We start from the raw sequence: 12,664 nt of genomic DNA on the forward strand, positions 1-12,664 counted from the left end.
AGGTGTTACCATATAAACCGTAAGTAAACTGTGTAAATTTAGTTAACGTTATAACGAACAATACGCGACGCTTGCAAACCAATAACTAGATTACTGTCCATTGGAAGGCTGAACTAAAACTTCGTGAGAATTTGTGCATCTATTTGTTTTTTTTAACATAATAAACATTAGAAATGCAATATAAATACACAAAGCTACCAATACTGAAAAGAAAGACATAAGTGTTTTCAGGAATTTTTCCAATACGAAATTAGATCATCCTGTATCATTGTGTCAAGTTTGGTGCTGGTTGATCAAGAAATGTGGAAACGTATAAGAAACACAGACATGGACGTGGATTGACGTTTATTTCTTTAGACTCGTCGCAGTGTAAGGCACAATAAATCGAAAAATCAGTTGAACCGTTGTAAACTTAGCTAACGGTGTAACGAACAAAATGTAGTGTTTATAAACTATTTATTTACCTTCACGTGAAATAACTTAAGTATACATGAACTGTATTAAAGAATACAGCAATATGAACTCTTTAGCACGATCACATGTTTAGAAAAAAACTTAAATAAAATTCTAGGAGCTATGCATGCTAATTAGAACCATTTTAACAGGTTCAAATGTATTCCTATTACTGTTAAGTTACACGTGTTGTTTGTCGGTAAGAGTAGATAATAGTTTCCACACGTATTTGATGGAAGAATTATTTAAAAACTTGGAAATGTGGAAGTAAATAATTAAATCCAGTAATTCTTAATTAAGAAGATTTGGGTTCATAGTAAGTGAAAGAAAGATTAGTTCATTTCTTGGTGATTGTTTAAAAGAGTCGAAGCTGTATATACAAAAGTATAATCAGATCGCTCAAAAATTTACGAATTCCGTGCTTGTTTTTAGAATTTCGCGCAAAAATTCGCGAGTTCTATCTGTGCTAGCCATCACCACCCACCGCCAACTCTTGGGTTACTCTCTTACTAACGAGTAATGGGGTTGACCGTAACTTTATAACGCCCCCGCGGCTTAAAGGACGAGCATGTTTGATGTTAGGGGGATTCGAACCCGCGACCCTCAGATTTGCAAGTCAAGTGCCTTAACCACCTGGCCATGCTGGGCCTTTATTACACTTCTGCTTCTTTATATAGTTTTATTTTTACATTAGAAATAAGTCACTCTTTTGGTAGTTTTACAATATGTTTTGTCTTGACACAAAGAAAGTATAATGTTGAAGCACTTCGAATCCAGAAGGTTGTTAATCTATGAAACAGCATTCAGAATTTCCAAACACTAGAAAACTTCTCATCAAAGTTAGCTAACTATTTAGACTATGATTCAAAAGAAACGTTAAGTTAGCGTAACCTAAAATGTGAAGTAAACTGACTAGTAAAATGCATTTGGTCATTAGCTGGTACCCTCGTTCTCAGCGATATTCTGAGTCTTACGTAATCTTAACCCAATGTCGTTGTGAGCCGAATCTGTTATTCACACTACCTTGAGAAGTGCAGTAAGTTCTAATAACTACTTTGTTCATGTCAACGACGTTTTGAAGATAATTTTATTATTTCAGTGTAAAAGTTACAAACATTATCGTGTTAAAATTTCAGTACTAAGTAACTTTTAACAACGTATTATTTTCTGATGAATCATTCAATATTTTGATGTCTTACGTCTTTTGTGGTACTTCTATTGAATTGTCTTCACAGATTTCGTTCATCAATACACTTGTTCTACGACTATTGAGGATTTGTGGTACCTTTCGTAATGATTCAAAAACACGTTCGTTTACACAAACGGATTTGATAACCCCAACTTGATTAAACATACCACGATAAATATTGGTATCTTCTCTTTTTCACGTTTCTTTTATTTAAGTAATGAAACTATTGCAAAATATATTAATTTTTAGCTATATATTTAAATACTAGTACTTAAACTGCTGTCTAGAGTCTAATACACACAAAGGCAATGTCGCTACTTCAGATTCGTTTCTTTTGGAGTTTCAAGTACCGGTTTATTTAAGAATAAAACGTTTCATATTATGTCTAGCGTACATCCGGCCTGTCGTGTTTCTGTAGGTCTGTACCCAAGTACACGTATCGAATAATGACGTTTTCTTGTAACAGATACTATCCTCTCGTAGAAAACAACACAGGAAAAAGGAAATGAAAATAAATAGAAACTTATTTGACTACAGCCTTTGTGCAAGCATTTGGTTTTCGCTAACACCCCACCTTCAACTCAATGTTCATCATTCCCATTGACACCCACTCTCCCTCCCCCTTCATGTCTGTTACAGCTACAATTTAGCCATCAAGTACAGCAACAGTGCGCGTGCTCAAACCAAGGTCACTGTTACGAGACTCCACTCTTGTGTTTCCTTCCTGGGCTTGAATAGCTGTGACGTCACAACATTTATACGCGGTCTATGCAGTGGTTTGTTTCAGCGTTTTACTCCAGACACTCCGAACATCGGGTTTGTAGCTTTCAAACGTGACCCGATTTGTCATTTGGTGTGCGTTGTTTTCCTAAAAAATAAATATATATATATAAAGCCATGGTAAATTAAAGTTTTGTTACCGCTAGCATCAGAACAACGAGGACAACGTTAATTACGAGATAAGAAATTAAATGTTTTAAGAAGTAAAAAAACTATTCTGTTGATAGTTAATTTGTACCAAAAATTTCGAACATCGTATTATTACTCTGTTGATTTATGGGCTTTTGATAGTAGTAACTGTTCCCAATCTTGTATGTATATTTTTTATTGGAAGACTACATGATTGTATAAGACGTCATCTGTATATTATCTTGTTATGCTGTTCATGTACTACATTTGATAAAATAACATTAAAATTGGCACGCTGACATAACAAAAACGGTTTTTAATATCAACTATTGAACAGAACTAACGTAGATTAGTCTGTGGTAGGCAGCCAGCGGATACGTAGGTTTCTTAATATCTGAAATGGAGCTTCATAGTTCGTAGCCTTATCCAGAGTTGCATCATCCCAGATTTCTTCATCAGCCAAGAGGGAAACTTTAGCATAAAGTAACTATTATAAGAGACAAACACGTTGAAAGTGGAAACCTTGTTTGTAGTAGAATGTGACCATTACAGTAACGTTCTTAGAATTGGAAGTTATCCCCTTACGGTTCCCTACACGTCCACAATAGCCACTCGGGTCATTGTTGAGGTTCACTTAAGTGGTTTCAGCTTCAAGTCAGATTCAAGTAGGCACTGTAAAACATGTCACTTGTAATGCAGGGTCGGGTCGCTCGTCTAAAGTTTAGTCGGTTCCTTGAAACACTTGAATCTGTTAGGTACATCTCACAGACTGAAGGGTTTCCCCTTAACAACATGCAGTCCAAAGCTGAGGTTCAAAAGTTATTTGTTGTTCACTTGCTATTTTGTGAATAAACCAAAACTGTATGCGTTCCAGTGACTCATTTTCATATATCTAATTAAAACATTAACCATTTAAGTTAATAAAATTGATTCTCAACAATGCGTGCAGAACAATAAAGTCTATAATTGTTAGCTCACCTGTTCTCCTTTCTTATTGTTTAATCTGTTCATTAATGTGGGTCTTGATTGTCAATAAGAGTTGGTTAATTGTGTTACCAGGCCTTAGCTCTCTAAACTCGTCTCTGTGTTTCGCAATGTGCTCAGACTATATTGAACTCTTATCTGCGAGAAATTCATTTATTGTGATTAACAGTGTGAAACGAGCAAAGAAACTCACTCATTATCCATACCTTGATGAGCAGTTTAATTTTGCTCTGACCTTATAATAAAGGCGCATGTATTATAGTTGGTTTGTCTTTGTGGAATGCAGTAAACAATAGTTTCTCTTCATTCACTAGGCCTTCTCACTCAATTCTAACTCTAAAGGCGAATCACCTCTGAATAACTTCACAAGCTCTGAGAAACTTTCATATTTCCCTATTGATACTAACACTGAGACATAATACTCCGGAGATGTGTATTCTCACTTCCGTTTTAGCCTAATTTAAATAAAAAAATGTTATTCATTCGTTCACTCAATAAACTAAGCAGTTGGTCATAAAATGTATAAATAAATCAAATAATTATTGAAGACAGAACAGAAAAAATACAACAGTGTGCATGAGAATAAGCTTTCACGTATTTTGGTTTTGGTTTTGGTTTTTGTACCGCCAGGAGAGAGAAAAGAAAGTCATATTCTGGTTCTTTGGTGTTATGTGAAACATGAATAATAGTTTATGAAATATACATGAAAATGCAGTAGGTTTATTAAACTAAGTAAAGGAGAGACAAATGTATTTAAAACGGTATACTTACAGTACCAAAAATAACAACAACAATTCAAAGTTAAACCAAACAAAAACATTTTAATTAAAAATCATTAAAATGCACGAGTTCATTATATGTAAAATCCACAATAATGTAACTAATTAGAGAAAGGTAAAAATTATACTAAGTTTACTGCTTTGGAGTGTATGTGTGCGTTTAGTTACAACAAAGCCACACCGGGCTATCTGTTGTATCTACTGAGGGGAAATCAAACTTCCGATTTTAACGTTGCAAATATGAAGACTTATCGCTGCCTTACTGGGGTACGGTACAGTTTAGGAGAGGAACTGAAGTTAAAGGCTTTAGGATGAGACCTTACCATTGGGTGGTTTTAACACATTTCTTTTTCATGATATTCAGAGAAAACGATCGAGACAAATTCAACGATGACAGGTATCGCATTTCACACAAGTAAAAGACTGACTTACATATGTGTAGACACATAGATGATAACTATTAACTGTGGGTGTGTGTATAAGTTAATGTTAAACTCGATCCAAGTAACCTAGCTACTTAGATCCAAACTAAAAATTTATACTTTTGTTATATTCTTAGTAATAAAGATTAATATACATTAGTTTCATTACTTACGTACACTCGTTTTTAACGATATTTCGGTCATAAAATCAATCGAATTTTACCACATTTGGCCAGCTTAGGAAAAGTAGGATAGTCCTAATGAAATATATATATTAAGGCAACAGTTTTAAAACTTTTCATTGTTATTTTCATTTTTGAAACCTTTTTATTGTTATTTTCAGTTTGAAAACCTTTTTATTGTTACTTTCTGTTTTTAAAACCTTTTATTGTTACTTTCAGTTTTTAAAACTTTTTTACTGTTATTTATTTTCATTTTTGAAACCTTTTTATTGTTATTTTCAGTTTGAAAACATTTTATTGTTATTTTCAGTTTGAAAACCTTTTATTGTTACTTTCAGTTTTTAAAACTTTTTTACTGTTATTTATTTTCATTTTTGAAACCTTTTTATTGTTATTTTCAGTTTGAAAACCTTTTATTGTTACTTTCAGTTTTTAAAACTTTTTTATTGTTATTTTCATTTTTGAAACCTTTTTATTGTTATTTTCAGTTTGAAAACCTTTTTATTGTTACTTTCTGTTTTTAAAACCTTTTATTGTTACTTTCAGTTTTAAAACCTTTTATTGTTACTTTCAGTTTTTAAAACCTTTTTACTGTTATTTATTTTCATTTTTGAAACCTTTTTATTGTTATTTTCAGTTTGAAAACTTTTTTATTGTTATTTTCAGTTTGAAAACCTTTTTATTGTTACTTTCAGTTTTTAAAACCTTTTATTGTTACTTTCAGTTTTTAAAACTTTTTTACTGTTATTTATTTTCATTTTTGAAACCTTTTTATTGTTATTTTCAGTTTGAAAACCTTTTATTGTTACTTTCAGTTTTTAAAACTTTTTTATTGTTATTTTCATTTTTGAAACCTTTTTATTGTTATTTTCAGTTTGAAAACCTTTTATTGTTACTTTCAGTTTTAAAACCTTTTATTGTTACTTTCAGTTTTTAAAACTTTTTTACTGTTATTTATTTTCATTTTTGAAACCTTTTTATTGTTATTTTCAGTTTGAAAACCTTTTTATTGTTATTTTCAGTTTGAAAACCTTTTTATTGTTACTTTCTGTTTTTAAAACCTTTTATTGTTACTTTCAGTTTTTAAAACTTTTTTACTGTTATTTATTTTCATTTTTGAAACCTTTTTATTGTTATTTTCAGTTTGAAAACATTTTTATTGTTATTTTCAGTTTGAAAACCTTTTTATTGTTACTTTCAGTTTTTAAAACCTTTTATTGTTACTTTCAGTTTTTAAAACTTTTTTACTGTTATTTATTTTCATTTTAAACCTTTTATTGTTATTTTCAGTTTGAAAACCTTTTATTGTTACTTTCAGTTTTTAAAACTTTTTTATTGTTATTTTCATTTTTGAAACCTCTTTATTGTTATTTTCAGTTTGAAAACCTTTTTATTGTTACTTTCTGTTTTTAAAACCTTTTATTGTCACTTTCAGTTTTTAAAACCTTTTATTGTTACTTTCAGTTTTTAAAACCTTTTATTGTTACTTTCAGTTTTAAAACCTTTTTACTGTTATTTATTTTCATTTTTGAAACCTTTTTATTGTTATTTTCAGTTTGAAAACATTTTTATTGTTATTTTCAGTTTGAAAACCTTTTTATTGTTACTTTCAGTTTTTAAAACCTTTTATTGTTACTTTCAGTTTTTAAAACTTTTTTACTGTTATTTATTTTCATTTTTGAAACCTTTTTATTGTTATTTTCAGTTTGAAAACCTTTTATTGTTACTTTCAGTTTTTAAAACTTTTTTATTGTTATTTTCATTTTTGAAACCTTTTTATTGTTATTTTCAGTTTGAAAACATTTTTATTGTTACTTTCAGTTTGAAAACATTTTTATTGTTACTTTCAGTTTGAAAACAATTTTGTTGTTACTTTCAGTTTTTAAAACCTTTTGTTACTTTCATTGCCAATGTTTATTTTTTTTTAATTTCTCCTTTTTGTAATTTCATTTTAGAGAACATTTTGCATAGTTGCCTTATATATATATATTTCATTAGGACTGAAAGTAACAATAAAAATGTTTTCAAACTCAAAGGAACAATAAAAAGGTTTTCAAACTGAAAGGAACAACAAAATTGTTTTCAAACTGAAAGTAACAATAAAAATGTTTTCAAACTGAAAGGAACAATAAAAGGTTTTTTTAAATTGAAAGTAGCAATAAAAAGGTTTTCAAACTGAAATTTTTTGAGTCACAACAATGACACACCAATTTGAGGTCTCAACTTATGACAATCGCAAGTTTTCACTCCGAATTTCCATCAACTTAAATAACTCTTCTTACTTATGACTGCAAATAAAACAGATACTGAAAATAATTACCTATATTTGTACTCTTAAACATATATATATAATAATCTTTAGGCAATTTCCTTTCAGGCACTTTGTTTTTATATATATTAAGAGTAAGAATACAATCTTCGATTTTTCTACACGATGAAAGGCAACTGTTTTATCGAAACTAGTCGAATATAGTCAATCATAAAGATTTTACCTTTCATTGTACCAAGAGACGTCGGATGTTATATTTTTTTTACAATTAATAATCTTTAGGTTGTCAAATAAGATTCCCACTGTACTTACCTACAATTTAGCGAAATCACAATCAAGAAAACGGTCTTTAATAAAAGGACATTTATTTGCATAGAAAAGCTCAAACTATTGGCTATTTATATACATGTAGATATTTGAAGTGAAAGCTTTCTTGGACTCCATCTGTTTCTTAAGGATTTTCTGCACAGAGAGCCCCTTCCATTACCAACATCAGTTCTAAAGGGACGACGACGTTAGACCCCAGAAAAGAAAAGAAATAAAGGGAAGTAGCAATTATCTAGTGCCCTTTGAGTCAGCAAATTTTGTAGTATGAAACGAAAAATGTTCAGAATTATTTTGAAACGTTATTATCACTACAAAATGGCGTTCTTTGAAACTTGAGCTAATAAACATGGACGTTAAAACAAATTGGCATGTTGCTATTCAGGATGCATAGCTCAAAAAAGTACGATATTAGAGGTCTCAGGTTATAAATAAAATCACCCTGTCTTTAAATAAAGAACCAACCATTTGTGTCTGAGATTATCGATTGATATATTCGTCGATCCGTAGGATGCCTTTTGTGATGTCCTGACCTCCAAAGAAAATATTTAAAGTTTGTAGCGTTTCTTATTCCAGAAATATGTCTCGTATGGATAAACTTTAACGTTGACAATAACCTATTACGTATCAATGAATTCTCCACAGACAAAAATACGATAAAATAAATACCACAGTTTTTTTGTGAATAAAAACAAGTCACACAAACGTGATAATGTCCCTTGGTTACTGTCTGATCAGTAACATATCCTTTTTCGACTTTGCTAGTTTAACTAAATACAATTTCTAGCAGTTACGATTTTATGTTGCAGTAAATCTTGAAATACTGGTAAAATAAATCAAGTATTCAAGTGACAAGAGGTGAGGTCTGGGTCAATAAGTATTATTTGAAAAGGTATTTGTTTATACGTTACTTAGAAGTTTTAAGTAACCTGTGAAAATGATTCATTATGGTAGTATTATACATATAAATATACATAGATTTCTATACTTTAATATGTGAGCTAGTGGATCACATAGTTACACGGCTTCTTGCTTTATAAGTCGAAAACATACGACAGTGTGTATTCAGTAAGGTACATCATAAACCAGAGTGTTTAATCATACAAAATTCATTCTTATAACCACACCTTCAAGTGCATTATTTTCAATACTTTTTGACATCTTAAGTGCCTCCGTACATATGCTTATTGTAAAGTAGCACTGTAGATTAAACTTAAGTTCATATGAGAACTTTAATTCATGTTTAGTTTGTTATAAGCCTACTAAATTTTTTTGTTGTAGGTGCAACATTTTTCAGCCTACAATTTTTAACTGGTTCACATTGAAGATGGTATGTACAACACAGCCGCATCTGTTGTTTTGATGCCTTTTAATACTTAGAACATGTCATTACTTCTTATCTTAATGTTGGTAGTTGATACTTAGAACATGCCAGTGTTTGTTATCTCGATGTTATCAGGTGATACTTAGAACATGCCAGAGTTTGTTAACTTGATATTATGAAGTGATACTTAAAACGTGGTCCCCAGTGGCACAGCAGTATGTCTGCGGACTCATTGTTAGAAACCAAGTTTCGATACCCGTGGTGGGCAGAGCACAGATAGCCCATTGTGTAGCTTTGTACTTAATTTCAAACAAACTTAAAACGTGTCACTGTTTTGTTTAATCTTGATATCACCAGGAAGAAATTCGTCGATTTTACTGACTTAAATATATTTTTATTTCATATCTGATTTTGTACTTTAAGCTCGTGATGCATCATGTTAGGATAACAGATAAAACGCTTAATATTATATGACTCAAGATGGTATAGCTTTGTAGGTAAAACATTATCGGTTTTACCATAATTATTAGGAGTTACATCGAAGCGGCTACAACTAGGCGACCAGTGATAAAAAGTTATCTCTTGTAAATTACCACATTTGTGTTTAAAATTTTAATTACATGCATTTATAGTATATTTTATTTTCTTCTATTTAAGATAAAGTAGGCTATTGGACACAACACGTAAAAGAAGTGAGAAACTGGAGGTGCCTCAATAGAGTGCATATCTCCGCAATGCAGCTTCGATCATATTTGACTCCCAAAAATAAAAGAACGTGTCTGTCATTATCAACGCATGCTCACCATATTTGGTGGTAATAATATTTTACATATGCCCACCACGTTTCCGCAAAATCCGATCATTTTGACTGAGTTAAATAACAAAAATAGTGTGAAAAATCAGTCTCCATGTTTACAGACAGTTTTCTTTCTTGACCTGTCTGGGACCTCGACCCTCTAGAAACTAGTAACTTTTAAGTTAGGTCATAGTCTAAATCTGTACCATCTTTCGTCCATATCCATTCAATCTGTTTCGAGAAGCACACATACACACATGGGTGAAAACATAATCTTCGTCCACTTTCTGGGGCGGAGGTTGAAAATACAAAAAAACTTAACCTTAATGGAACGTTAGGGCTGTTTAAATAAATAATTAAAGTATCAAGCAACAAACACACACGTATACCAACCTTGGGAGGTATTACTAAAAATCCTAACGAGACTCACACAAATATCAAATATATAGAACCTTATTCCAGCATCACAGATGGCGTTATAGTTTGTGTATGCCCGACACATGATAACCATGATCTGTAGACAGAATATGTCGCAATTATTTTAACGGGAAATGACGCGCACAAAATAGTATTGCTCAAACTATACTTTAAAACTAAGTTTCTTTTTAAATTAATTTCATTGTCTTCCGTAGTATTTCGTATTATGAACTGGCCTAGTGATTAGGTACTTGATTCATAATTTAACACTAATTATAAACTGTATATCTGATTTATATGTTTTGAAAATAAAAAAAACACCTAAAGTGTAGACTACATTCAGAGTTAAAAATCATAGTAGTTGTTTTGCTCCAGATGGTTACAATAACTGGAAGCGTCGAAACCTAGAGAATGGACAAGAATTGAAACAATGTGTAAAATAAACTCATCATTTTATGTTGCAACATGATAAACTATTTGTTTGCTTTTTTGGATTTCGCGCAAAGCTACACCAGGGCTATCTGCGCTCGCTGTCCCTAAGTAACAGTGTAAGACAAAAGGGAAGGCAGCTAGTCATCACCACCCACCACCAACTCTTGGGTTACTCTTTTACCGACGAATAGTGGAATTGACCGTCACGTTATAACGCCCCCACGGCTGAAAGGGCGAGCATGTTTGGTGCGACGGGGATTCCAACCCGCGACCATCAGATTACGAGTCAAACGCCTTAATCCCACCTGGCCATGCCGGACCAAGGTGTAAATTATTTTAGATTTTTTTTTTTTTTGGTCCGGGATAGCCCTCGAGTAGCTTCACGCGAAATTCAAAACAAACCAACTAGATTTGTTGTTTTTTTTTTTTATTTCAACTTAACTGGTTATATCGTTTTGAGTAAGATTATTTTGTTGCTTATTGATTTAAAATTTTGAGGTTCGTGTTAGCTAAGAGTTGCTGATACCCAGCCGTAATACGTTTCATTTTTTCCTATTATATTAAGTGGATTGTAATGAAAGTTGTGCACCTACAAAACAAAAACTGGTTATTACATTTTTTTGGTTAGTATTCATGAAAAAATCCTAAGGTTGATTGACTTTAAAAAATTCTTTGTTAAATTAGAATACATGGATTGTGTAGATTCAACTTATTCCAAACTTAGTATGGACTTGCGCAGAAGAGACTATTTGCACAATTTCTGCAAACATAATCTCATTAGCTTTATCTTGTTTTTTAATCTCAAGTTTTTCCCGTCTACAACTGTCTTTTCTGGAATAACGTGGTGTTACACTAATAGCCAAAACCGATAATGTATAATTTAGGTTTAGTAGTAAAAATAAAAACACCTATATTTCTAAGCATGTAATTTATATACGGAACTAATAAATCATATAATGACTAAAATTTTTGTAAACAAGCCAACAATGTTCAAAACGTAAGCACACACACGAGATTCTCACATTAACAGTGTAACGGAAGCTACAAAAATAAGTAAAGATATAAAAACTTATTTACAGAACAGAAAAAAGAAACATAATCTAATATTAAGAATCTCATGGATGGCCAGCGGTAAGCCTACGGACTTACGACGTTAAACATCCGGGGCTCAAGTCCCTGCGAAAGAGTACAGATAGTCCATTGCTTGTTTGTTTTTTCGTTGAGAAAAACAAAACAAAAACGAAGAACATCGAATAGATTAATCACATTAGATCGTTTGTGATACCAACTGAGTCGGACTCATGACAGACGCTTAGAGAAATTGTCTCATTTTCCTTCGTACGTTTTTCTTCATCATTTGCGATGTCTAGTGGTTTTTGCAAGATGCCAATGTGCTATGTTAAGTGTAACGAAAACAACGTTTTAAAATAATCACAAAGTTCACAAATCAAATTTCATAAGAACTTATCTTCAGAACTTAGAAACGAATATCGTTTATCAGTTACTAATTTCACTGTTTACATAATCCAATAATCCTGTATTTAAAGTTGTAATGTATTTGTTAAGGTTATTTTTCCCCCTCGTGAAGATGATAGAAAAATGAACCTAAACTATAGCGAGTTATACAGAGTAATAAAAATGGTTGACTGAAATCCCATTTTGCTTCTCTGTAAAAAAGGCACGTTCTCAGGACGTGATATATCACGTGATCTTACACCCTCTTTTAGTTTCAGCTCACTGAGATGAAAATAAGCCAGTAAATGATTTAGGTACACGTATTGTTGTCCTGGGTATACGCCAACGCTTTGCGCAAACTCACTTCGGTTACATCGATCACGACTGAGCCTAGCAACAGTAGATGTAGTTGACGTTCACGTGCTTGACACATATTACGTCAAAATGACAGCGTGTAAAATTTTAAATTCTTTCTGTGTATACTTACGCCTCCATACTTTGAGAGAGTTCATAGCGACGTCAGCCACGTTCCTATTTATTCAATTTTTAGCTGGCTCGTGTTGTATGACTGTAGGAAGGTGATTCATCAGTACAAGAATCAACTCACGTGGTCTTTCCTGCAGCTTGACTGTCAGGAATTGATTTTATGTTCAATGATGTGATTACTCATGTGCGATCTTACTCTATAGTAAAAAAAACTGCTGTTAGTGGAAATATAGCGTCAAAGAT

The 12,664-nt window shown here is 31.8% G+C and overlaps 1 long non-coding RNA gene across 1 annotated transcript; it reads right to left on the reverse strand.

The window, feature by feature from the left end:
* Positions 1-3,528: 3,528 nt before the first annotated feature.
* Positions 3,529-12,416, reverse strand: LOC143252333 (uncharacterized). The gene is made up of 2 exons (XR_013028933.1): positions 11,630-12,416; positions 3,529-3,673 (listed from the first exon to the last, which is right to left on the reverse strand). It is a non-coding gene; the product is annotated as an uncharacterized LOC143252333 (long non-coding RNA).
* Positions 12,417-12,664: the final 248 nt, after the last annotated feature.

This window comes from Tachypleus tridentatus, chromosome 6, assembly GCF_004210375.1.
Source record: "Tachypleus tridentatus isolate NWPU-2018 chromosome 6, ASM421037v1, whole genome shotgun sequence".
NCBI classification, from domain to species: Eukaryota; Metazoa; Arthropoda; class Merostomata; order Xiphosura; family Limulidae; genus Tachypleus; species Tachypleus tridentatus.